Consider the following 24093-nt stretch of genomic DNA (forward strand, 5'->3'; position numbering starts at 1 on the left):
TAACAATGCATTACTGACTCCAAATTAATTGCCCAGCTCTATCAATGCGCAAAATATGTACAGCAAGACTTAAATTAAGATATACAGGTGCTGGTCAACGAATTAGAATAATTTGAAATAGTGCAATCATGAAATTCTTTGAATGCATTTTTTGTGCAGAAAGCAAATCAGGTGTTCACCGCACCTGTCCTACTCGTTAGACTAATCACAGAACTCGTTACCTGGAAAAAAATTTGCTCAGCTGAGCTTTCCAAAAGGCCCATTTAGGCCATTTAACTGTGACACTGTTGTTTTATTGAATTAGAATAATGGAGAAACCGTTTCATTGAATTAGAATAATTTTTATTATAAATACAATCATCACTTTCTCAGTATTTTGTGGCTGCCCCCTTGGCTTGTATGACTGCCTGAAGTCTCCGCGGCATCGATTTGACCAGCTTGTCGCAAGTTTCCGCACTCACAGCTTCCCAGGCAGTGGCGATGTTCTGCTTCAGTTGGTCCAGCGTAGTAGGCTTTCTGTCGCGAATTTTCCGCTTGACGATGGCCCAAAGGTTTTCAATGACATTGAGGTCAGGCGAGTTGGCCGGCCATGCCAAAACTTCAAGCTGTTTTTTAGTGAACCAATCTTTGGTCGACTTTGCCGCATGAGCCGGTGCAAGATCCTGTTGAAATATGAAGTCTTCTTTGCCGAACTGTTCCTCAACAGTCGGAATCAGGAATGTTTCCAGAACATCTTGATATACGGCAGCATTGACAGTCTTCTTGAGGAAGCAGAGTTTCCCTACACCTCGAGCGGACATGCATCCCCAGACCATAACGCTCTGGGGAAACTTGACGGATCTTTTCATGCACTCGTGGTTGTAGGTTTCGCCACCACGACGCCAGACACGAGGACCTTGGTCACCGAAGGAGATGCAGAAGCGTGATTCGTCACTGAAGACCACTTTCTGCCAGTCTTCAGCAGTCCACTCGCCGTGTTCTTTGGCCCACTTCAACCGTTTCTCCATTTGTTTCTTGTTCAGCATCGGTTTTACTGCTGGAACGCGAGATTTGAAGCCGAGTTCGCGCAGACGACGGTAAGTGGTTGATCTGGAGACGTCAGCGCCGGTCTGCTTGTTCCACAAGTCGGTGAGCTCGGAAGTGGACTTGAACCGGTTGCTGACTGCGATCTTTCTCAGCTGCTTGTTGTCGCGAGCAGAAGTTTTTCGGACGCCGGAACAGTTGGTGCGCTTGCTGCAGTTTTTCTTGAGAGCTTTGCAGACGGAAGACTGGCTGATGCCGAGCTGCTCAGCAATTTTAGTTTGGGTCAAGCCTTGTTGGCGAAGGGCTTGAATTTGAGCCACTATTCCGGTTGAGAGGTCGCGCTGCTTACCCATGATTGATTTTACAACTTAGAAATTCTACTCAACCCTGACTTTATACTGCACAGTGAACACTCTTCACAGAAAACAAAAATTCGAGCATTTATTCTAATTCAATGAAACGGTTTCTCCATTATTCCAATTCAATAAAACAACAGTGTCACAGTTAAATGGCCTAAATGGGCCTTTTGGAAAGCTCAGCTGAGCAAATTTTTTTCCAGGTAACGAGTTCTGTGATTAGTCTAACGAGTAGGACAGGTGCGGTGAACACCTGATTTGCTTTCTGCACAAAAAATGCATTCAAAGAATTTCATGATTGCACTATTTCAAATTATTCTAATTCGTTGACCAGCACCTGTATATCGTGATATAGATTTTTGCCATACCAGAGTTGACATCCCTGGTCTAAAGAGGGCAGATCTGGAGTGAGGCACCTCTTGTGTTCTCCATGACTTACTGACAGGAACAGATGTCAGACCAGCACTCGTGCTTTAAAAAGGTTCATGAACACAAGCTTTGGATAGGTTTAACTGCATTCCAGCAGGACTCAAACTAAACCGAAATATTTAGTCTCAGCTGCTCACGTCCTAAAGGGCTGCCAGAGATGGATTTCCTTTAACTGATGCATCTCAAAGGTGCAAATTACTTTTCCAACACTGTTAGTGCTCTGAGGTGAACACTCCTGAGACATGCTGTTTGACCTGCAACTAATGATAATTTAGGTGGTCATCTAATTTAAAAGTTAATTTAAAACAATATTGGTGGCCAAGCAGAGTGTAAAATGAGTGAGTGAGTGAGCCCTTAATCAGTTTCTCTGATTTTGATATGTATAGGTTTATGTTTGAGTAAAATGAACATTGTTGTTTTATTCAATAAACTACGGACCACATTTCTCCCAAATTCCAAATAAAATTGTCATTTAGAGCATTTATTTGCAGAAAATGAAAAATGGCTGAAATAACAAAAAAAACAAAGAGCTTTCAGACCTCAAATAATGGAGAGAAAACAAGTTCATATTCATAAAGTTTTAAGAGTTCAGAAATCAATATTTGGTGGAATAAACTTGGTTTTTAATCACAGTTTTCATGCATCTTGGCATGTTCTCCTCCACCAGTCTTACACACTGCTTTTGGATAACTTTATGCCACTCCTGGTGCAAAAATTCAAACAGTTCAGCTTGGTTTAATGGCTTGTGATCGTCTATCTTCCTCTTGATTATATTTTAGAGCTGTATATTGACTAATCATTGCAGGCACACTGGTACTGTTACAGGTTCTATTTCCCCTCCTCTTCTACAGAAGACAGACTTATTCAGGTAAGTAAAGTTCTAGCTAAATAAGCTTTTTAACCATCGCTCTTTTCAGTCCATACAGAAGAGTATGAGCAGTCTATAGGTAAACAGAGTTTAGCATTTACACAAGAGTCAATGCTACTACTGTGTAAGGAGTACCTCACATAATTACAGGTTTTGTTCCTGCCGGGACGCAGAACATCCCATTATTTCCTATCGTACTGTATCGTATCTTTCCCAGCAAAGTCATTAGCGAATGGAAAGCATGGATTACACAGACAACGAGCATTTATGTGCTGCTTTATATACAGCAGGCTATGTTATTGAGCTGAAATCATGAGCTGGCTGGATGCTAACAGGGCTGACTGAATTACCTGCACTCTCATTAACCTCTCATCTACCTACCGCTGCACGTTTGATTACTGTTGCACTCGTAGCTGAATTACAGTCACCCACTGAGTGCCTTTACAATAATGTTTCTGCATTTCCACACTTCCCAAAAAAACACTATCTGTAAAATCTAGCTAACTGTGCCTGTGTGAGTGCTGCACAAGTACTGTGTGATTTTAGTACACCGTGTACTGTAAGCCTGTAAAATTATGGCAAACATCTCTAGTAAAAACAATATATGGACATCATTACCATCAGCACAGAACATCATTAGCACTGGCTAACTGGCTTGAGAGCAGCAGAGAGTGTGGAACTGCATTTTTTTTTTTTTTTAGGGTAAATAAATGAATTCCAAATCTAAGCGTTCGTGTCTGGACCATGGTTCAGTACATCCAAAACGAGACCATTTCTTCTAGTCTGACTAAACTCTGGTGCTTTGGTTCACAGCCAAACTGAAAAGTCTAAAAGTCTGGACCAAACAATGTAGGTGTTAGAGCTGGGTGATTAATCGATTCGTTCGAATTTACAGTTAAGGACTCTGTGTTTTTATAAAAATCGATTTTCTCAGAGTTTTAATTTTTTTTTACCACCGACACTTCCTTGTGGGCTCCTGTACTTCAGCCTTTTCTACGTATGTGTTAAAACTGATTTTTAAGCCATTTACAACCTAATTAGTAACCCTTAATAAACTAATTGTAAACCATTTATAACCCCTTTATAAAAGGTAGTCTTAATTTAAAGTGGTACCATTTATTTTTAAGTTTGGGGGGTGCATTGTGTCAGTACCTTAACTTTGCTTGTTTCTGGTTGCACTTTAACAACAAAGAGGACATTTATGTGAAAACTAAATAAACAAAAACTAGTTTTTAACCATTTCTTTATCTTCTTTAACATTTTTAGTAGGGAAAAAAAATCGTTTTAAATCGAAAATCAGATTTTTTTGGGGGTCATATCACCCAGCTCTAGTAGGTGTGAAAGCACCCTAATAAAACCACTCTGTAAATTTGTGCTATGCACACAGACGTCTCAAAATAAACACTGCTTCAATAATGACGAGAACGGAGGTAAAACCTTTTCGAAATCTTTAAATGATGCACACAGTCACTAGGGGTGCAAATCTCTCAGTGTCTGGTGATTCGATTTGATTTTGATTGACTCAGAAACGATTTCCGATTCTGGAAAAAAAATTCGATTCAAATGGTCTATAAAATTTAGTTTAAATTATGTGGTTAAGAAGATGAAATGCCAATTTAAACAAATAAAACATTTATTTAAAATAATAATTTTAGGTTCCTTACTGTACCAAATTTTTTTGCACCATTTTGTGGCTACATTTTCAAAACTTAACAATAAATATTAAACATACAGATCCTTAAATATTAAACATACAACTGGGTCCAGGTGTCACATGTAAGTGCCAGTCTATCAGCATTAATCAGAGCTTCTCCCACTTTATTTTTTGTTTCATTGTAGAGTTGTGGCAGGGCTTTATTGCTGGAAAAGCTATGTGAAAGTAAAACGTACCTTGGGTCCAGCGTATTAACCATAAACTTAAACCCCTCGCCTATGGCTGAGTGGTATGGACATAAATCCTTTGTGATATAGCAGGCGATGGAGTGGAAAATCTACCTCAACCCTGACAGTCATTGTGACAACTGTAATATTCTGTATTTATAGCCACTAGATAAGCCCCAGATTATAGAAATAGTAATTAGTTGAAGCCTGAGCTGGAAGTGGAATTTCTGTAAAGATGATTGTAAAGCAATCAGTAAGTCATCTCACATGTGTTTAAACAATCAGCATCAGTAGAGATAGTTAAATAAGGCCTGTTTACTGTAACCAATATTCTTCCATGCAGGCCACCCAAACAATGACTGCAAACACACTAACAGAGTCTGAGATTCCTTATATTAGACTCCTGCTTTATTAAAAACACTTCGCGGAAATTATACCATATACTACTGTGAGTAGAAAAAAAACATTACAAACCAGTTTACAAGCTCCTATTTCACAAGAGAAACATGGCAAAATATGGCAAACTAAGAGTGAAAATAGTCACATTATGCTTTATTAGCTTCTTACAATGCCCTACACTTCTAGAGGCTGTGAATCTTGTCCGTGTATGGTGTCTTTTTCTACACAAATGTTATACAATGTTTGGCACTACCGCTGGTTTGGTAAAAGATGAACCGATTCCCAAAAGGAATGAAGTTAAAGACAAGGCATTATTATCAAGCAGGTTTAGTGTATTATTAAATGTTTTGTACCATTGTACGAGGTAGATATTTACTCACTTTATAATGGAATTAAAAATGACAGTTCACAGAAACTGTGAAGGACAATTTTATGTTTTGATAGTTCAGGTTAGTGCTAGGTGGTATACCGGGGTGTAAAAAAAATAAAAATAAATACATGCCACCATACTGCTAGAGGCGAGGAAGAGCGCAGTGTAGAATAGCACCACCAAAGAAGCAGATACAGCTTGCTAACTAACACTAACCAGTTAGCATAACAAGCTAATATACTGGAGTGACTGTAGCTAAGCTCTTGCCTTGTCCTGCCTGAAGAAAAATGAGAACAGCACTTTATCTGAGGAGCTCCTGCTACTGTATCCACTGAGTGTTTTTATGTGAGTAAAATAGAAAAACAACAGCAAACAGCAATTATTCACTCAGAAAAGAGAAAAATGGAACTGCAAAGTCAATCCACAGCTCAGAGAAAATTCTTCTTGTCCCCCACATGAGCTCAGAATAAGTCTTAGGTACATTGACTCCCTAAAGTTACTGGCATATCTCTTTTTAAGGTCTATTGTTTACATTTTTCAGCTGCTTTTCTGCTTATGAAGTCTAATTTCTCAGGACAAAGTAAACCCAATAGTAATCAAAGCCATAATTTAAAGCTGTAGTGTTTAAAGCCGTAATTTAATATCGTGATATACTGTGAAATTGTCAGAATCATTTAAAATATCATGATATTGACCCCTGAACACCTCTGTCCATATTTACAGGGAAGAATGGACTAAATACCAGCGATTCTGAAAGCAAACATTACAATGTAGAAAAAGACAAGAGAGGAGTCATCTTTTACTGAATAAGCTCTTTACAGAATGTGCCAAATTATAACAAAAAACCTTTCAAGATTCACCACAGGTCATTTTGTGGGGAGGTGGGGTAATGTATTAATGTATATTTTACTACAGCACATCTGTACATTTTTAACAAAATCTCACTGGACAAGAAATAAAAGACTGCTATGGGAGTGGCTACATTCCATGTATAAAACAAATATACAATTATACAAACATACTTGAATATAAAAAAAACATTATGCTGATTTCACAAATTGTTTAATTTTACTTTAAAATATTCACAGTTAAAAGTTGTATTGTTAATAAGGAAAAATGCAAGTAATTGTGTTAAATCACAGTAAATTGTGTAATTACTATGACATTTTCTGTGTTATTTTATTGTAAAGATAAAAATAAAAGTAATAAATAAAAAGTATACAGTTCTGGAAAAAAGATGCCACACAAATGATGAGTTTCTTTGATTTACCTAATTGAAAACCTTTGGAATATAATCAAGAGGAAGATAGATGGATCCCAAGCCAACAAACCAAACTGACCTGCTTGAATTTGTGCACCAGGAGCAGCATAAAGTTATCCAAAAGCAGTGTGCAAGACTGGTGGAGGAGAACATGCCAAGATGCATGAAAACTGTGATTAAAAACCAGGGTTATTCCACCAAATATTAATTTATGAACTCTTAAAACTTTATGAATATAAACTTGTTTTCTTTGCATTATTTGAGGTCTGAAAGCTCTGCATCTTTTCTATTATTTCAGCCATTTCTCTTTTTCTGCAAATAAATGCTCTAAATGAAGAAATGTTGTCTGTAGTTTATAGAATAATACAACAATGTTTATTTCTCTCTCTGATTCAGCAAACCCAATATCTACACAAACATTCACAACTTTGCTTTAACATCAAAAAAGGATCTTTTAAACTACAAACACAACCAAAACCTTGTATTATTGTCCATGATACAACATTTCAGCAGTGCATTCATTAGTACAGTGCATGTTCCGTACATAGTCTATATCTCCAACAGCTCAGGGTCATGATTTCTGATCTGCACATTCAGTACTTTACACAACTACAGTAAAGGTGACTTTACCACCATTACAACTACACAGATAAGATACACACACACACCCTTGAGACAGAACTTTGAACTTTGCCACATTTCTGCTGCACTTGACACTGTGTCAGGAATGAGGACAACCAAGAGTAGGCTTAGGTCCAACACAGGAACATTTTGAAAAATTACCAAAAAAAAAGAAGAAAAAAAAAAGTCACAAATAGAATGGTCAAGAATTCTCATAAACATGCTCCCAAACCTTGTGAAAAGCCTTCCCAAAAGAGTTGAAGCTGTTCTGTGTCTGCAGGAGTGTAAGGGTGGTCTGACTTCATATTAAACCCTATGGATTAAGAATTGGATGTTACTCAAGTTCATGCGTGCAAAGGCAGACGAGTGAATATAAGTGTATGCGACTGCTTATCCCACGGGAACAGGAGATAACATACCCTGGCCTTAGACTGTCACCAGTCCAATATCTGTAAAACCTACCCACAAAAATCCCAAACATCCAGATCTTCATTAGTTTTGTGCAGATAAATCAGTGTGCTGTAGAACATGGTGTGACTTACTGAAGTAAAAAAAAAAAAAATACTCAGAGCTAAATAGAGACAGTTTATCGCAAAAATTTAAAAATACATATATATCTGTTGTTAAATTCTTTTTTTGAGAGAAGATTTAGAGAACATATTTCTCAAAATGAGATCAGTGTCTAGTGTTGATCCATGAATTCATAGAATAGCACCACCAAAGTAGCAGAAACAGCTCGCTAACTAATGCTAGCCAGTTAGCATAACAAGCTAACACACTGGAGTAATGGTAGCTCAGCTCTGTGGAGCAAACGCTCGTCCCACTCTGCCCTACCTAAAGAGAAGTCTGATTATTTTATATATTATAAAATTGTACACATTAAGTGACGTTTATTGTTGGGTTACACCAGCAAATGGAAAAAAAGAAAAGAAAAACTGAAAAAAGGGAAATAAATGCAATGACATTATCATTGATCTGGAATTAACATGCATTCTTTGCCAAGATCACTCAGTCCCAGTTAGCTTATTCTGGAACAGCATCCAGCAAGGCCGCAAGGCCACATAGACACAGCCCACATTCAAAAAAAAAAAAAAATAACTCCCCAAAATGAATCTATTTAAACACCAAGTCCCGCCCTAACCAGTCAGCCTAGACATACAGGGGTTGGACAATGAAACTGAAACACCTGGTTTTAGACCACAATAATTTATTGTCCCGATGGACAGTTCTGGTGAAAACAGGAGAGTTGAGAGTGGAGAGTGATTTGGGCAACCATGGTTTTATGTTTTTTGGATACAATCCGGGTAAGCACCCGAACATCCCTTTCAGACAGTTTCCTCTTCCTCTTGCGTCCACAGTTAATCCTGTTGGATGTGGTTGGCCCTTCTTGATGGTATGCTGACATTATCCTGGATACCGTGGCTCTTGATACATCACAAAGACTGGCTGTCTTGGTCACAGATGCGCCAGCAAAACGTGCACCAATAATTTGTCCTCTTTTGAACTCTGGTATGTCATCCATAATGTTGTGTGCATTGCAATATTTTGAGCAAAACTGTGCTCTTACCCTGCTAATTGAACCTTCACACTCTGTTCTTACTGGTGCAATGTGCAATTAAATGAAGATTGGCCACTAGGCTGCTCCAATTTAGCCATTAAAGCACCAACATTAAAATGACAGGTGTTTCAGTTTCATTGTCCAACCCCTGTATCTTCTGTATCTATACTATTTCATTTACCGTTAAGTATACAATTTGTTTTTCCACCTATGTTTCTCTACAAGTTTCATGGACTTTACCTCCCCTCCTTTTTACACAAAGCCGTCGGCTCTACTGACCAGTATAAGAGAAAGCCCTGGAAGGCGCTTTCACTATCCTAAGGATCAGCACAAAAATCAGACCCACAGGCAAGTAACACATGTGCACTAATTACCAATACATTTCTGTTACCTAGGCTTTTTACAATGCTTTAGTCCCAGTGTCCTTATACAGACCTGATGATGGGTAGACTCACTAACCCAATCACAGTGTTTTATATTAAATGTACTCCTAACAGTACAGTAAGTCACAATCTATATAAAAGCTCAGTTATAGTAAAAATAAATAAATAAATACATATATATATATATATATATATATATATATATATATATATATATATATATATATATATATATATATATATACACTGTCAGAGTTTGCAAATAATACAGTAATATATACATTTTTGGTCATACCACCCAGCACTAACGGAGCGCAAGAATTTATTTTTACATTTTCAGAAAGGCACAATGATCCAAAAAAGCAACCTATCCTATAAAACATGAGGACAGAATAAATACAGCCCAGTGTTTCTGTCCTGTTCTGTCCTGAAGCACTGGGTGAAGTTGTCCAGCACTAACCGGGACAGAACAGTACAGCCTTTGTGGGTCAGTGTTTACACAGCAAAGGGTTCGGCTCACGCAACACAGGAAAAATTAAATATGGAGGGTGGGCGAAAACACCTAAATGTGAAAGAGGCATTTTTATACTCAAAGAACCAATTCTCACACACGCACAACACACACACACACACACACTAGAGTAACAGACTAAACACAAGAAGGAAAAGACACACCAGCAACAACAACATCGCTCCAACGCAAAATACAACTCATACACACTGATCAGCTCAGTGCCTCGAGTCCTGAACTCCACCCATAACCCACATCACCACCTCCACACAGCCAAGAGCAATAAAACCCAGCCTCCACCTTCCCTACACACAACACTGACATCATTGACCAGCTTAGCTTAGAGTAACACCAATTATATTTTAACCAAATAATTTATATTTTTAATGCTTTAATTTTTTTTCCAGTAATCAACTGGTTTACATAACAAAAAAAACAGGACACCACAGTAACTCATAACATGATGAATATATATCATCAGATATTAAGAAAACACACTGAGTACAGGCTGAGCACTGGCAGCCCACAGTCCCATTTCCACACCCCAGGTTGGCAGGTATAGAACACAACAGCACACAATCAGTGTGCTGCAGCCATGGACAAACTGGCTATTTTCTCCTGAACAGGTAAAATCAACAAGCTTCTGTAAGGTTCACTTATAATAGCTTGGTAATTTATCACCACCATTAGCACAGTAGAGACAGGCACTTTACATCAGACTTGGGTTGTCAACTTTTAAGCATTAACTAATGCGATAAATTTGACATCAGTAACGCATTATTTTTTTTAATTTTTTTTTTGCAAATTAATTACACCACCAGGTTTGACCCCAACTTGTAATGCATTTTTTATTCCAGCACCCCATGCTGGAATAAAGCAAGTATATACTAGTATTTTAATTAACAACACCAATTTAAATTTAATTGCATTTTACATTTAATCTTCTACTTACAGTTTTGCATCTGAGGAGGGAAGGATGGGGCAGACAACTCTCTTTCCCACTCAGTACTGACTGTTTATTTAAATATTTACAGCTCTGATAAAATTAAGAGACCACTTCAGTTTTTGAATCAGTTTCTCTGATTTTGCTATTTATAGGTAGATGTTTGAGTATAATGGACATTGTTGTTTTATTCTATAAACTACAGACAACATTTCTCCCAAATTAAAAATAAAAATATTGTTATTTAGAGCATTTATTTGCAGAAAATGAGAAATGGCTGAAATGACGAAAAAAGGGTACAGAAAGGGTTCAGATCTCAAATAATGCAAAGAAAACAAGTTCATATTCATTAAGTTTTAAGAATTCAGAAATCAAAATGTGGTGGAATAACCCTGTTTTTTAATCACAGTTTTCAGTCAATCTTTGCATGTTCTCTTGAACACTGAACAATTTTTTCAAAACGTTTTGAGATTTGAGAGTTGTCAGATTTGTTTGCCCATTAGGAATGAATAGGGAGCAACAGTGCACATCCATGTATGTCATGATTTTTGAGCTACAAAGACCAAATTCGGCATTATTGAATCATTGCCAACAAATGTATGAATTTCGTAAAATCATCATACGAAGAAATAAATGGGGGACCCAAAATTCAGTCCCACCCACCAGTAGGGCTGCCACAAACGATTATTTTTATAGTCGACTAATCACCGATTATTTTTTATGATTAGTCGACTAATCGGATCATACGTTAATTGAATATAAAACACAGTTTATCACAATAGAATGCAGCTGCTATTATACAACCAACATTAGATTTCAGCTATATGCTAACTAAAAATAAAAACAATTAAAATCATAGTTCATTAAACCTTTAATGAAATATGCAGCTTGTTGTAACAATTATTTTACTGTTTAGCATAAAGTGTAAACAACTGTGTAAAATAAGGATAAGGCACTGGCATTTATGAAACATCTCAACCGTGAGGTTGTTTGAACTATTATGAAAAAAAAGTATATTAATAAAAAATGCCTCTCTGTCCAGATATTGTGTACATTACCGTACACAGGGCAGCGGTCTGCACAGATCTGATTGGCAGAGGAGAGCGTTTGGTGATTTTACACCACACATGACTGATCTGTGAGTTTACTGCACCGAAAAGCACTGAAAACAGAAGCCACTGTCAGAATGAAATCCTTCTCTGTAGTTTATTGGTTTGGGACGGCATTTGTGACAACGTCTGGGTCCGGATCCGGATCGCGGTCCGCCTATTAGTGACCTCTGTTTTAAAGCTATCAAGATGAGTAAGTTAAGTACTAAGTTAACGCTCTGTTTACGCTAATTTTAGCAGCTAAATAGCAATTTAGCTTCTTCGTCATTTAATCAGCCACAACATGCCTCCTTTTCAGGTGCTCGTGCATCGCGGTTGTGCTGCCGAGGAAGGCAAGTTCTTCATTGCAGATATTGCATTGCACGCGTTTCACTTTTATTTTCTTGGTGATCCCACACTTTTGAGTTCTGTAGCGGGGTAGCCATGAAACCAGAGCCTGTCTGTATAATGTCCTGAGATGTCGTCCACTACCTACCCCGGTTTCCACTACTGCGCATGTGCGTCCAGGACAGAAAGGCAGTCGCAGCAGTTTGGAGAGAAAAACAAAGAAAAAAAACAACAACGACTAATCGACTATTAAATTAGTCGTCGACTATTTTAATAGTCGACATAATCGTGACTAGTCGACTAATCGTGGCAGCCCTACCCACCAGTTGAACCCCTTCTCTGCTTTGTTCCTCAGTACTTTCTGTGTATGGAGAAGCTGCTGGATCAACCAGCTATTGGTGAAAAGTATGTACACATGGTAACATCCTATCAACAGCATAGCAACCACTACGGGCACCATAACAAACACCTAGCAAGACCTTAGCAATCACTAATCAACACCATAGCGACCACCATGGATACCAGAGCAAAACCGTAGCAACCACCTAGCAACACCATAGCAATCACAAATTATACCATAGCAACCATCCACGAATCAGCACTGCAATCACACTCTCAGTTTCTGCAGTAACTGAAATGTAGTTGTGTTCACGATGCAGCTAACACTTACTCTGCACAGTTATCATCATCTGTGGCTCTGCCTCTGATCTGACTGAGGAGAAATTTAAATTCTAGATTCAAAACAGCAGCACAGCTCCCGTGGCTCATGTTCAGGATTTGTTTACCTACTTTGCATTCAGGCACAAAGTTACATCCTGGTTTTACCAGATTTCTACATGATATAAGCTTCCCTCTGCTTTCCACACAAACATCTATATTTTACTGAACTGTACTGAACCTAGAGGTGTGCCAAAAAATCGATTCACATAAGAATCTTGATTCTCATTTACTACGATTCAGAATCGATTTAAAATGTCCCAAAATCGATTCTAAGGTCCAATCCCATTTCTTCCCTTGGCCCTACCCCTCACGGTAAGTTCACACTGCAGCGGCACGAAGCGTTTTTCGCTCCGCCTCCCACTGCCCAAAGCGACCGTGGCCGCTGCAGTTTGAACTTACCGTCAGACCCACACAGAGCGTAGGTGTATGAGAATCACCGGTAAGATGGCAGAACAAGCACTATATTACATTAGATTAACGTGTAGTTTTAATGTTTTATGGCAGAATGCTTCATAACAAGCATAAAAAAGATCGCTAGTAGTTAGTTTCAGTTTCTGTTAGCTAGCTAACTAGCTAACTTTCCAGTTCCACCTTAAATAACGCTACAGGTGGCAGCGGGCTGCAGCATTTAAGGCGGAACGGAAAAATAACAATAAGCTAATCAGAGCTAATTTCAGCTCCCCATCACAGAGGAATTAAGGAATGGACAATATGAATTAATTTCTCCACCTCCTGCCCCCTTTCTGAAGAAATACAACGGCCTAAAATTAACTAGTTAATCAGCAGCTGCTCCTGAACTTTAGCGCTCCACTGCTATCATCACATCAGCCCAGCAGCGTCACCTACACACCACCGCTAGTAGCCTGGTAATAAAGCAGTGTTATTTATTATTTATTTATTGTTCATTAACGTCATTGTGATATCCCAGTGATTCCTCTGTCACTGAAGACCCACATTCCTGCACATTTTATTGTTTTTGTAACACATTACCTTCTCCAGGACCAGTGTATATTTTGGAGGCTTTTTTTTCAATAAGTTTTCAATAAATTTTTATAAATCAAATCGTTTTGAATCAAAAATCGATTTTGAATCGAATCGTGGCCCCCAAAATCGGAATCGAATCGAATCGTGAGATAGTAAAAGATTCCCACCCCTAACTGAACCGGTTTCTAATTGTCTCTAAACTAAATTGCAACTTATGCTAAATTTTCTACACTCTCTTCTTCATATACAATGTTGAGTCATGCACAAATTAGCTAGAATGAAACACCAGGCCACTAAATACCAGTAATTACCTGCAACGTTTACTGTGGTTTTGCAATTCAGAGGCGCAGACAGTGGTTTAAAAGGTTTCATTCACCTCCCTCTCCACACACAACCCCAACCACAGACCTCGGCCTCCCTGTCCCTCCCACTAACAAATTGTAAGCCTAAATCTTCTATAGAGGTGGTTCTCCCAGTCCCAGTCCAGCAGTACCACTCCCCAGCATGTAGTGTTTTCTGTGCTCCAACACACCCAGTTCACCTCAGTAAACACACTGTTCTTCAGTCAACTGGTTTCATCAGGTGTGTCTGCAAAAAAATAAAAAATCTAACCCTAACAATTGTTACTGTCAGCAGCACAGCAATAATTCACTTACATTCAGAGCTCACCAAAAGTCACTGTAACAATTACTGTAATAATCAACATGATAAAGGACAAACGTTTTTACAGTCTGATTGAAATATTTCACAGCATCTTTGTTATTAAAAACAATAAAATACTCCTAAATACCTAAATACCAGGAAATAAGTATTTACTGGTGTCAATTGGAAAACCAATATTCTACACTGCAGATTTACCCTATTCATTTAATTAGCACCACTATGTAGAGTAATGAAGCAGTACCTTTAGTAAGTCAAATTGAGAGGCAAGTTTGGGGAGGTTCAACACAATATTGATATTTGATGCCACATATTGATAATGTGTTGCAAATGAAAACATCATGATATATTGTGCAGAGCTTCAGGGTAACACGTCCCACTGTCCCAGGCAGGCTTGCCAGGTCCAACAAAAATATCCAGCCCAAAGTCAGTCTAAAACCCGCCCTTCAGAAGCTTAAACTAGCCCAACATATATGTCTGTCTCACCTTACAACTTTGTATTTTGTTCATAGGGGATGTATCATCAATATTGCTATCTAAGTCATTAACAATATTGTAACATTAGTGTTTTATTAATTATTTTAAAGTTTTATATTCCAGTCAAGAACATTTAATAATAACACAATTAGCACAAAAATGACTTTTACTAATTTCTGTTCTTGCCCCTTATGAACTCTCTTCTCTCCTCTTTAACATTTTTTTAATTGCATGGTGATTTCTGGTTCTATTGTGATTTTTTATTTGGTTTTGGTGACTTTTTTTTGTAATTTTTAAAAAAAGTAGCCCGAAAAAACACACCCCGCCACCCCTGAATTTTCACCCACAACTGGATTTCCAAACAAGCCCAATTTGAGGGAAAACGCGAACCGGGCAACTTTGGTCGCAGGGCAGTTTTTGACGAGACCACCTGCTGGTTAAAATATGAAATATGACTGGGAGTTTTCCTAATGCTTAGCATATAGCCTGTTTACACCTGTTTAATTCTGCCTTCTAACATAGAGCCAATAAGGTTGCTTGTAATACTGCAAGAGGAAAAGGGTTAACATGGCACTCGTGTGAAAGCCCCTGATAAGAATTAGTGTGATTGGCAGATCGCCATGTCAGTCAACTTTGGGATGGTTCTGGGATGGTTAGGGGAAAAAAGTTTGTCTGGAGCCCTATGTTTTAACAACAATATTGATATTTGATGCAGCATATTGATAATGTATTGCAAATGAAAACATGATATATTGTGCAGGGCCCCAGACTATAGAATAGTTTTTAAATTTGAAGCATCTAGTACGCATGCATTTCTTTTTTTTATTTAAGTATACCAAAGTATCCATAATACACAGTCATACCTGGTTGATTTTTGAGTGTGGTTACAATAGACATTATTACCCCACAACGCAATGCAAAAAGGTTCCTGTGTTCTTGTTAGTACAAAACGAGTTCTGAAGAATTAATGGCTGTGTGCTTGATTTCAGGCACCTGTTAGTAATAGATGACAATAGAAACAGCCACACCCACTAATTAGAAACAACGTTCAAACACCTTTGAACAGGTAAATACTTATCAGTCACACCGGTTTGTCTATTCTCTATAATTAACACATAGTTCTAAAGATTATCACAGTACAGTTTACAAGTTTATTACAGGAGTGGCATCAGTCCAGCATCAGATCAGGCCACACCACCTGTAACAGGAAATTCCTTATTCAAGTATCGTTATACACAGCATTTAGAGCCAGCACTTCATGAAATATTAGACAGTTACACATTACAGTAGATATACTGCAAGACTATAACACAAATAAAGAATAAAGAAGCTCAGTAAAAGGGCACAGGGCTATTTTATTATGTATAGCAAAAGTAGTAGCGCTGCTTTTAGTATAATAGTATAATCTAGACAATCATGTAGAAATCATAAACAGCAGTACTGTTGAGTTGAGCTGCACAACAGAACCCTACACAATATAAGCTATAATAGTCATAATGTTACAGATGATCAGTGTATAGCTTTATGTATATATAAGATAAGGACGATAGATTGTATAGATTGTAGATTAAATTTTAATATCATTGAAAAGTTACTTTATATTCAGTAATTCGGTTCAAAATGTGCAACTCATACATTATATAGATTACAGACAGAGTGATCTTTTAAGTGTTTATTTATTTTATTGTTGATGATTATGGCTTACATTCAATAAAAACACAAAAATCTGTGTCTCAGAAAAAGACCAATTGGTACTTTTGGCAATGGAAAATGAAATCCGCATCTTCATTAAAGTTGAGGTCTTGAAATTTTCAGAATTAGTGATGGTTTGGAGAGACATGTCATCTGCTGGTGTTGATCCACTGTGTTTTATCAAGCCCAAAATCAGTGCAGTGTTTTCCCGAAAAATCGTACAGCACTTCATGCTTCACTGTGCTGATAACTTTTATGGAGATGCAGATTTCATTTTCCAGCAGGGCTTGGCGCACTGCCTACACTACCAAAAGTACTATATATATATAAATAAAATATCTTATATATTATACATTTTTTTGAAATACTGATTTTTGGGTTTCATTGGCTGTAAACCATAATAATAATTAACAATAACAGAAATAAACACTTAAAATAGATCACTCTGTGTGTAATACATCTATATATTATATGAGTTTCACATTTTGAACTGAATTACTGAAATAGTCATTTTAATGATATTATAAATTTGAGATGCACTAGGTTTTCTACGGTTTCAGGGTTTTCTACTTTTTGTCAGAAAAAAAAACAAAACTGAACATAAACGTCTGCCATAGACATTTCCATGCTTTCCACAGATTTGCGTCCCTGCTAGACATTCTTTCTCCATCTCTGTTCCCATGTGCTGCACTGTATTCTCTTTCACCGCCTCAATACAGTCTGTGGTCCTGATATTCTCCTCCTCCTCTGCATTCTTTCAGCCAGGCTTTTCACTGAGGTTCAGCACTGTGTTGGGTTCAGCAGGCTGTAATGCTCAATCAGGGCTTTTCTTCTTTATCGGATTTGTGTGTGTTTAGATATGCTTTTGGCACGGGATTTACAAACGCATTCCAAATCTCAATACAGAGCTGTTTTATGTTACAGCTGGTGCTTAGATCTCAAAGAAGCCCTCAGCAAATCAGATATTTGCAAAATCAGATTAACACAGCGGGTAGTCTCCAGTTACATTCACTCAGTTACACGTATTTAGAGATAGTTGATGTTTTTTCCCCTTTTTTTGTTGCCACAGCATCTATAAAATTGCTTTCACACAAACCTTATTTAGTCCTGACCTTTCACAAAAAGTATGTGTGAAAGTTTCTGCTGTGAAACGCATCCAGACCAAGAGATCATCATTTGGTCTGATGAATAGAGGAGGTCCTGGTCTGAATCAACTGAAACACTGAGAGAGAACACTTCTTTTGAAGCTCAGATTTTCTGACCACTTTTCTGAAGCTGATCATCAAAAATTAATCAAGGCCATCATCAAAAATTAATCAATATAAAAACAAATAAAACCTGTGTTTTGTCGTGTTTTGTTGGTATGCAGGTATGTCATGCAGCAGTATGGGTAAAACAGATTACGCTGGTGATTACCTGTGTGTATCTACTGTAACTGCAGATTAACCCTCCTTTATAAACAGAAATAAAAGGAATCTGCATCTAATCTGCATCGAGTCTAAGGAGGCAGAATTTGGCATGACACCTGGAAAGGCAACAAACTAACTGCTGTATTTTTTGCACAATAAGGTGCACTTAATATCCTTAAATTTCCCCAAAAATTGTCAGTGTGCTTTATAATCCGGTGCGCCTTTGTATAAATTTTCCCAGTCAGGTTGTAAGGATCAGTAAAGCCACTCCACTGAATTAAAAGCGTTATACAATAGTTTCAGTTTAGCCCAAGGCACCGAGGCTGAAGCAGTATTAGCATTAGCTGCTAACCGCGCTAAGCGCTAGCTCTTTTGGCATTCAGATGCGAGTATTATTAGACTGTAACCTGCTGCTAACCCCCAGCTACCGTGTTAAAACAAGCTATGAGGGACGAATACTCAGGGTTCTTTAGTGTAGTGAAAAATTGGGAATCTAAGCTTACTGTAAATAAATGGTAGCACTTTACTCATCCTAAAAAACAGGAGAGAAATCTGTGTACATTAACATCTAGCAATTGTTGGACTTCAAAATAAAAGTCAATTTTTTTTTTGGTTTACTAAGCTTAGCTTTACCTAACTTAGTTAACCTACACCCCACAACCACTCAACAACGAGACCTTCTGAATTAGAAGGAAAACATGGAGACAACCCTGTTCCTTACTAGTGTCACAAAGCACACCTTGTAATCCGGTGCACCTTACAGAGCGAAAAATATGGTAAAAACCCAAATCAACATCAAGTATAGTGAGATATTTTTAAGCATGTTTGTGGGAAAAATAATAGACTTTTGCCTTTTAGTCATCCTTGTCATTATCACTGAAAAAGGTTTTTACAGTTTAATTTGATTCCGTTGTGTTGGCCAAGCACTTGCACTTCTCTGCTGCCAACATCTATTACTGTATAGATTTAGCATTTTAATTTTAGACACAAAAGAAGAGTTAAAGACGCAAGATGGACTAAGACATACCACTGCAACTGAAGCGCAATTCAACCATTTTTGCATAACTAAATGGTTTAGAAGTGAAGTGGTTAGTTGTGAAATGAGCCATTCTAGAGAAGCTACAGATTCAGACTGTTCACAATGGAGGAGTTCATGTTTATCTGCTCCATCAAGTCCCATTCTATATCTATCTATCTATCTATCTATATATATATATATATATATATAATATCAAAGTATTGTCCATGCATGTAGAAATATCATAATTAAAGGAGCAGTATAACAAATTTATTTGACCATCTCAAAAATTAGTTCATTAGTTCATTAGTCCATATTATAATTCAACAGATTGTAAAGTATGTTGTATTTTGGTGTTTTAAAATAAATACTGATATTTTATTCTTAAACTTTGTTAAATATTTCGATATACTGTATCAATACTGTATACTTTTTTTTGTAAGTATCTGTACTATTAATGTATTGTGCATTTAGGCAACTCTATATACACACACCTCTGATCGCCAATAAAAACACCCCTTTCTCTTGCTCCAGTGCTTGGCTGTGTTTTTTTTGTTGCAGTGATTGCAGGGCAGTTCTAGAGAAATCCCACCGCACACATGACCAGGCTTATCTGTATACAGCCTCGCTGCGCCGGCCTTTGTGTTTTAATTGCTCGCTAAACCATTCCAAAGCCGAGGGAGGTGCAGAGAGCCTCCGCAGATATTCAGCTGGAGATTAAACTACTGGGCAGGGGTTCAAGGGCCGGAGGAATGAGGGTTGAGCAACGTTCTCTCTCGCTCTGTTCTCTGTGATTAGGCCAGAGTTGTTGCTTGGGGTTGTCATTATGAGGCTGGTTCAGGTTGAAAAATTTCCTGTCATCACTGAGCGTCTGATAAAAAAAATAATAATAATAATTGAGAAGTGGTTCGGCCAAAAACGCAGCCATAATAAAGACTGAGCGATAAATGAGCAGCAACAGCCACAAATTGGTATCACACGAAGGGTCCTCTCCTCTTTGGCTGCATCCGAAAGCCCGCATTTCTCAGCGGCTATGCCAGAGAAGGCTGTTTCAAAGTGAAGGACCTTTCATCTACAGCTGAGATATGCAGCCGACATTCAGAGTGATTTCGAGGACACGACTAATGTATTCACAACCGTTGATTACCCACTGTTTTCTGTGCACGTACAACACAATAAGGGGATGTTTTATTTATTTATGTAAATAGTAATTGCATCCCATTACAAACCATGATTAGACTGTTCCCTATTTATGACCAGAAAACTTCTAAAGCCCTATCCGGACAGAATTAGTTTTTCAGAGGGTCCTTGGGTAATTTTCTCTTTTATGGGGGTTCCTCTGTGATTTTATTCCTATCCGGATTGACCTCTGAGAAAATGACAGGTTGAATTCCCTACAGTATTTTAAGTCCAGCCTAGACGCACATCTCTGAGATTAGTCACCTTACGTTTAATAAAACAGCCATTTGTCCACTGCCAGGCACCATAATTACACTTTGGGCACGCGTTTCCACGGAGATCCACGTAAACACAACAGTGAGTGGAAATGGAGGAGCTACTGAACGCTTTATGTCATGTGACCGAGAAAGCCCCCCCCCAAAAAAAAAACCTCACTGGTCTAACTAATCCCATCCAGATAAGGCTTAACACGGACTTAACTTGTTACCCCACTGCATGTATTTTGTGTTTCATTCAACAAATATACATAGAAATATAAAGGAAACCCTATAATGCGTCATTTTCTTTTGAAGACACATGCAACACTTTTATTTCTTTACTTCATACATCAATTTAGCCGGTATCATTAGCTCTGGTTTCAAAGATATGACTATCAACATGCTTGCCTATTATGTTCTATTGCAAAGCAATAGAAGCAAAGCAATCTAGAACCATAGCATGTGCGGTCTTTAAACAGACCAAGACAAAAAGGTCAGTTTGTGAAACTTCTGCCCTGCTAGATCTGAAGCAACAACCCAGCCACAAAGCAGCACACCATAAACATAGAGCAGTGTCAGAGTGCTGCAGTGTTTACCAATCAGAAAGACATTTTACACAATTATACACTTCTGATGTCACAGAAACATTTAAGGGAAGACCTTTTCTGATCCAGCATGCCTGCACTCCACATGGTGTGAGAATAACTGAAAAACTGTGGAGGAACTCTAAACAGAGCCTTGACCTCAGCCTCACTGAACACCTTTAGGGATGAACTGGAATGCCCACCGCAAGCCAGGCCTTCTAATTCAACACCAGTGCCTGACCTCACACACAATTTCCACAGACAAACTCCAACGCCTTCTGGAAAGCCTTCCCAAAAGAGTAGAGTCGATTCAAGCTGAAACGAGACGGCACTCCATAATGATCTCCCTGTCGCTGGAATAAATTGCTACATTTCAACCCAATGATTGAAAACATTGTTTATACTGTACTGGAGGCCTGTCAACCTACACACTGCAGCCAGTGGCATACAACTCCACAATGAAGGAAAAGGAGGCCTGAGAGGAAGAGGAAAGAAGCTAGGGAGGAAGTGAGTCAGCAGGGCAAGGAAAAAGGACGGAGGATCAACAGTCCTGAGGGAGGAGAAAAGTGAACCAGAACATTAAAGTGAAAAAGCTGAACAGCCCGCAGGCTGGCGACTTAAACCTAAACATGTAGATCATCAAAAACAGTGACAAATCATGCTTTTTGACAGTGCCGTGATGGATTTACTGTGCTTTCAGGTCCTTATCCCAGTCAAACATAAACTTTTCCTGTCTTTTAGGGTGTAAAGACAGCTTCCTCCGCTGCATGCAGTCTGAGGATTCGAACAGCAGTCTTATATATACACACACGTATATTATTATATATTAACACGTGACAAAACACTCGCTCTGTACACCTCTGTCCTATAAAAAGCACTGAGAGGGGTTTAGCAGTTGCTGGTGAAAATCTGTGCTGTGGTGCAATGGCCATAATCTGCTGAATCTGAGATAATGAGTGTTTATATGCCCGTGTGTGAGACAGTGTGTGTGCAGAAGGATGAGTTTTTCTATATTTGTGGGAACCACGTGTGGTAGGATTGTGGTAGATCAAAACTGACCAGTTTGTGAGGACATTTGATGTTTGCCAATCACACAAAAACACTTTTGGAGTAGAAAAAAAACTCTACTTACAAATATCTTAAAGAGTGAAATGATTTATGTTTGATTACCGATGATCAACTTCACATACGTTATATGCCACTTTTGCCGGTCACAGATCTGTAATATTGGATTCTTTAGTATTGGATTCTACCAGTGAACACTTTCCGAATTGCTAAACAATAACCTTTTAACTCAAAATGCTGTTTAACCAGTACATCTCCGACCACTTAATCGCAGCTGTCAAGAATGTGATCAATACGTTAAATTTATTACCATCCCAACCCAAGTTTTATCACTCAGGAGAATTGTGTTTTTTTTTTGTTTTTTTTTTTTTGTTTTTACAGGCGTGTCCCTGAGAAATTATTATTATATTACATTATATTTACTCATTACACTTTTGCCACTGACAGATCTGTAATATTGGTTCCTTTCGTTAATAAATAATTGAGCAAGTCTATTTTTTGTCTTATTTTATTGATAAATATTTTTTTGTCTACTTTAAGGATTATCGTGATAAGTTTTGGGACAAATTTAGGTAACATTTTACAATAAGGTTTCATAAATTAATAGTACTTATGACAGAATGTCTTGACTGATTATTTATTAACACTAGGAAAGACATCCTTTTTCCTTTAAAATTTTTGGTAGGACTGTGGAAGGACATAAGAACATTTGATATTTGCGAACCACAAAAACATTCAAAATTACTGTAATTACAATTTTTACTTTTGATTACTGAGGTTAATGTTAGCATTATGATTTAGGAGTAGTATTAATTGCCACTGACAGATCTGTAATAATGGATCTTTTCTTCAATACATTTTTGAGCAAGTCTTATTTGTTTGAATTAATTCTCCTCCTACTTTTAGGACTAGTGTGATAATTTGATGAGGTTTTGGAATACATTTAGGTAACTAACGTTTAACAATAAGAGTACATCAAACATTTTAAAAGTCTAAATGTTTGTTTAATTAACCTTTCATTTAACACATGTATTTAACTGTACTTTAAAAATGGTTAAATGTTTATTCAAAACAAAAAAAAAACAGTTTTCTGTGGAAGCCCATTCCAACCACCTAAAATAGAAAAGCACTTTTTTATTATTAAGTAAAATGTCTCAATTCATCGATTACAGCGTTCTTGGTTTAGTAATGTTTAATAATGTCTTAACTAATTTAATTTAACAATTATCTGAGGCATTATTAAACCATTTAACAAATGTTTTAACGGTTATTTATGGCCCGTATTGTAATGCTTTACCCAAATTTAGCCAGAAATATAGAAAATGTTTTTTTCACAAACTTTTAACAGCCACTGTACACGACTTACTCACTACAGAATTAGGTAACTAGTTAAAAAAACACGTTTTAAGAAAAGAAAACTTAGTTTTGCTATATAAACATATTTTTACCCGCTCGCTGCTGACAGTGTATCCAGGTATTTTCCTCCGGCTCCGTTTATACCGGAGTACCGCCGCTCACCTCCGTCTACCGTTACCGAGCTTAGCCTGCTAATCAACTTTAGCCCCCGTACAGCCGCCGGGTCCTCCACCCGCAGCCTGACTGAATGAAACCCGTCAAAAAGTCCCTACAGGACGGTAAAAACAGCTGTTAAAGCCGTTGTTTTGCAGTAGTGGGTAATTCTGGTTGTCCAGTCGGCAGTGGGAATAGTAGTAGTAGTCAGACGGCGGTATGGAGAGTCGGAAGTGGCTAAAGCTGTTAGCTCGACACAGCAACCTGTTACAGAACCGACCTGAACCAGCCCACCTGCGCGAACACACCTCGCACCCAGCCGCGGGTCACCACAAACAGCAGGAGGAAGTTAGATAGGTGACAGACCTGTGGGAAGCTGGCGGTGCGGTGAATTCGGGAGCTCTTCCCCGGCCCTGGCTGAGTCCCGGTCGGCTGCGGGGTGTCTGCGCGCCGCGGGGGAAAAGCTTCTCCATAACAACCGGACAGGGGGAGGACCCGGC

The 24093-nt window shown here is 38.1% G+C and overlaps 1 protein-coding gene across 1 annotated transcript in view; it reads right to left on the reverse strand.

Moving 5' to 3' along the window:
- The window catches only part of ppp1r16a (protein phosphatase 1, regulatory subunit 16A), a 48220-nt gene extending 24127 nt beyond the window's left edge, over positions 1 to 24093 (reverse strand). The window contains exon 1 of the mRNA XM_022685446.2: positions 23960 to 24093. The gene's annotated coding sequence lies outside the window, so the exon portion shown is untranslated. The remainder of the gene's footprint in view (positions 1 to 23959) is intronic.

Source organism: Astyanax mexicanus, chromosome 15, assembly GCF_023375975.1.
Source record: "Astyanax mexicanus isolate ESR-SI-001 chromosome 15, AstMex3_surface, whole genome shotgun sequence".
Taxonomy (NCBI): Eukaryota; Metazoa; Chordata; class Actinopteri; order Characiformes; family Acestrorhamphidae; genus Astyanax; species Astyanax mexicanus.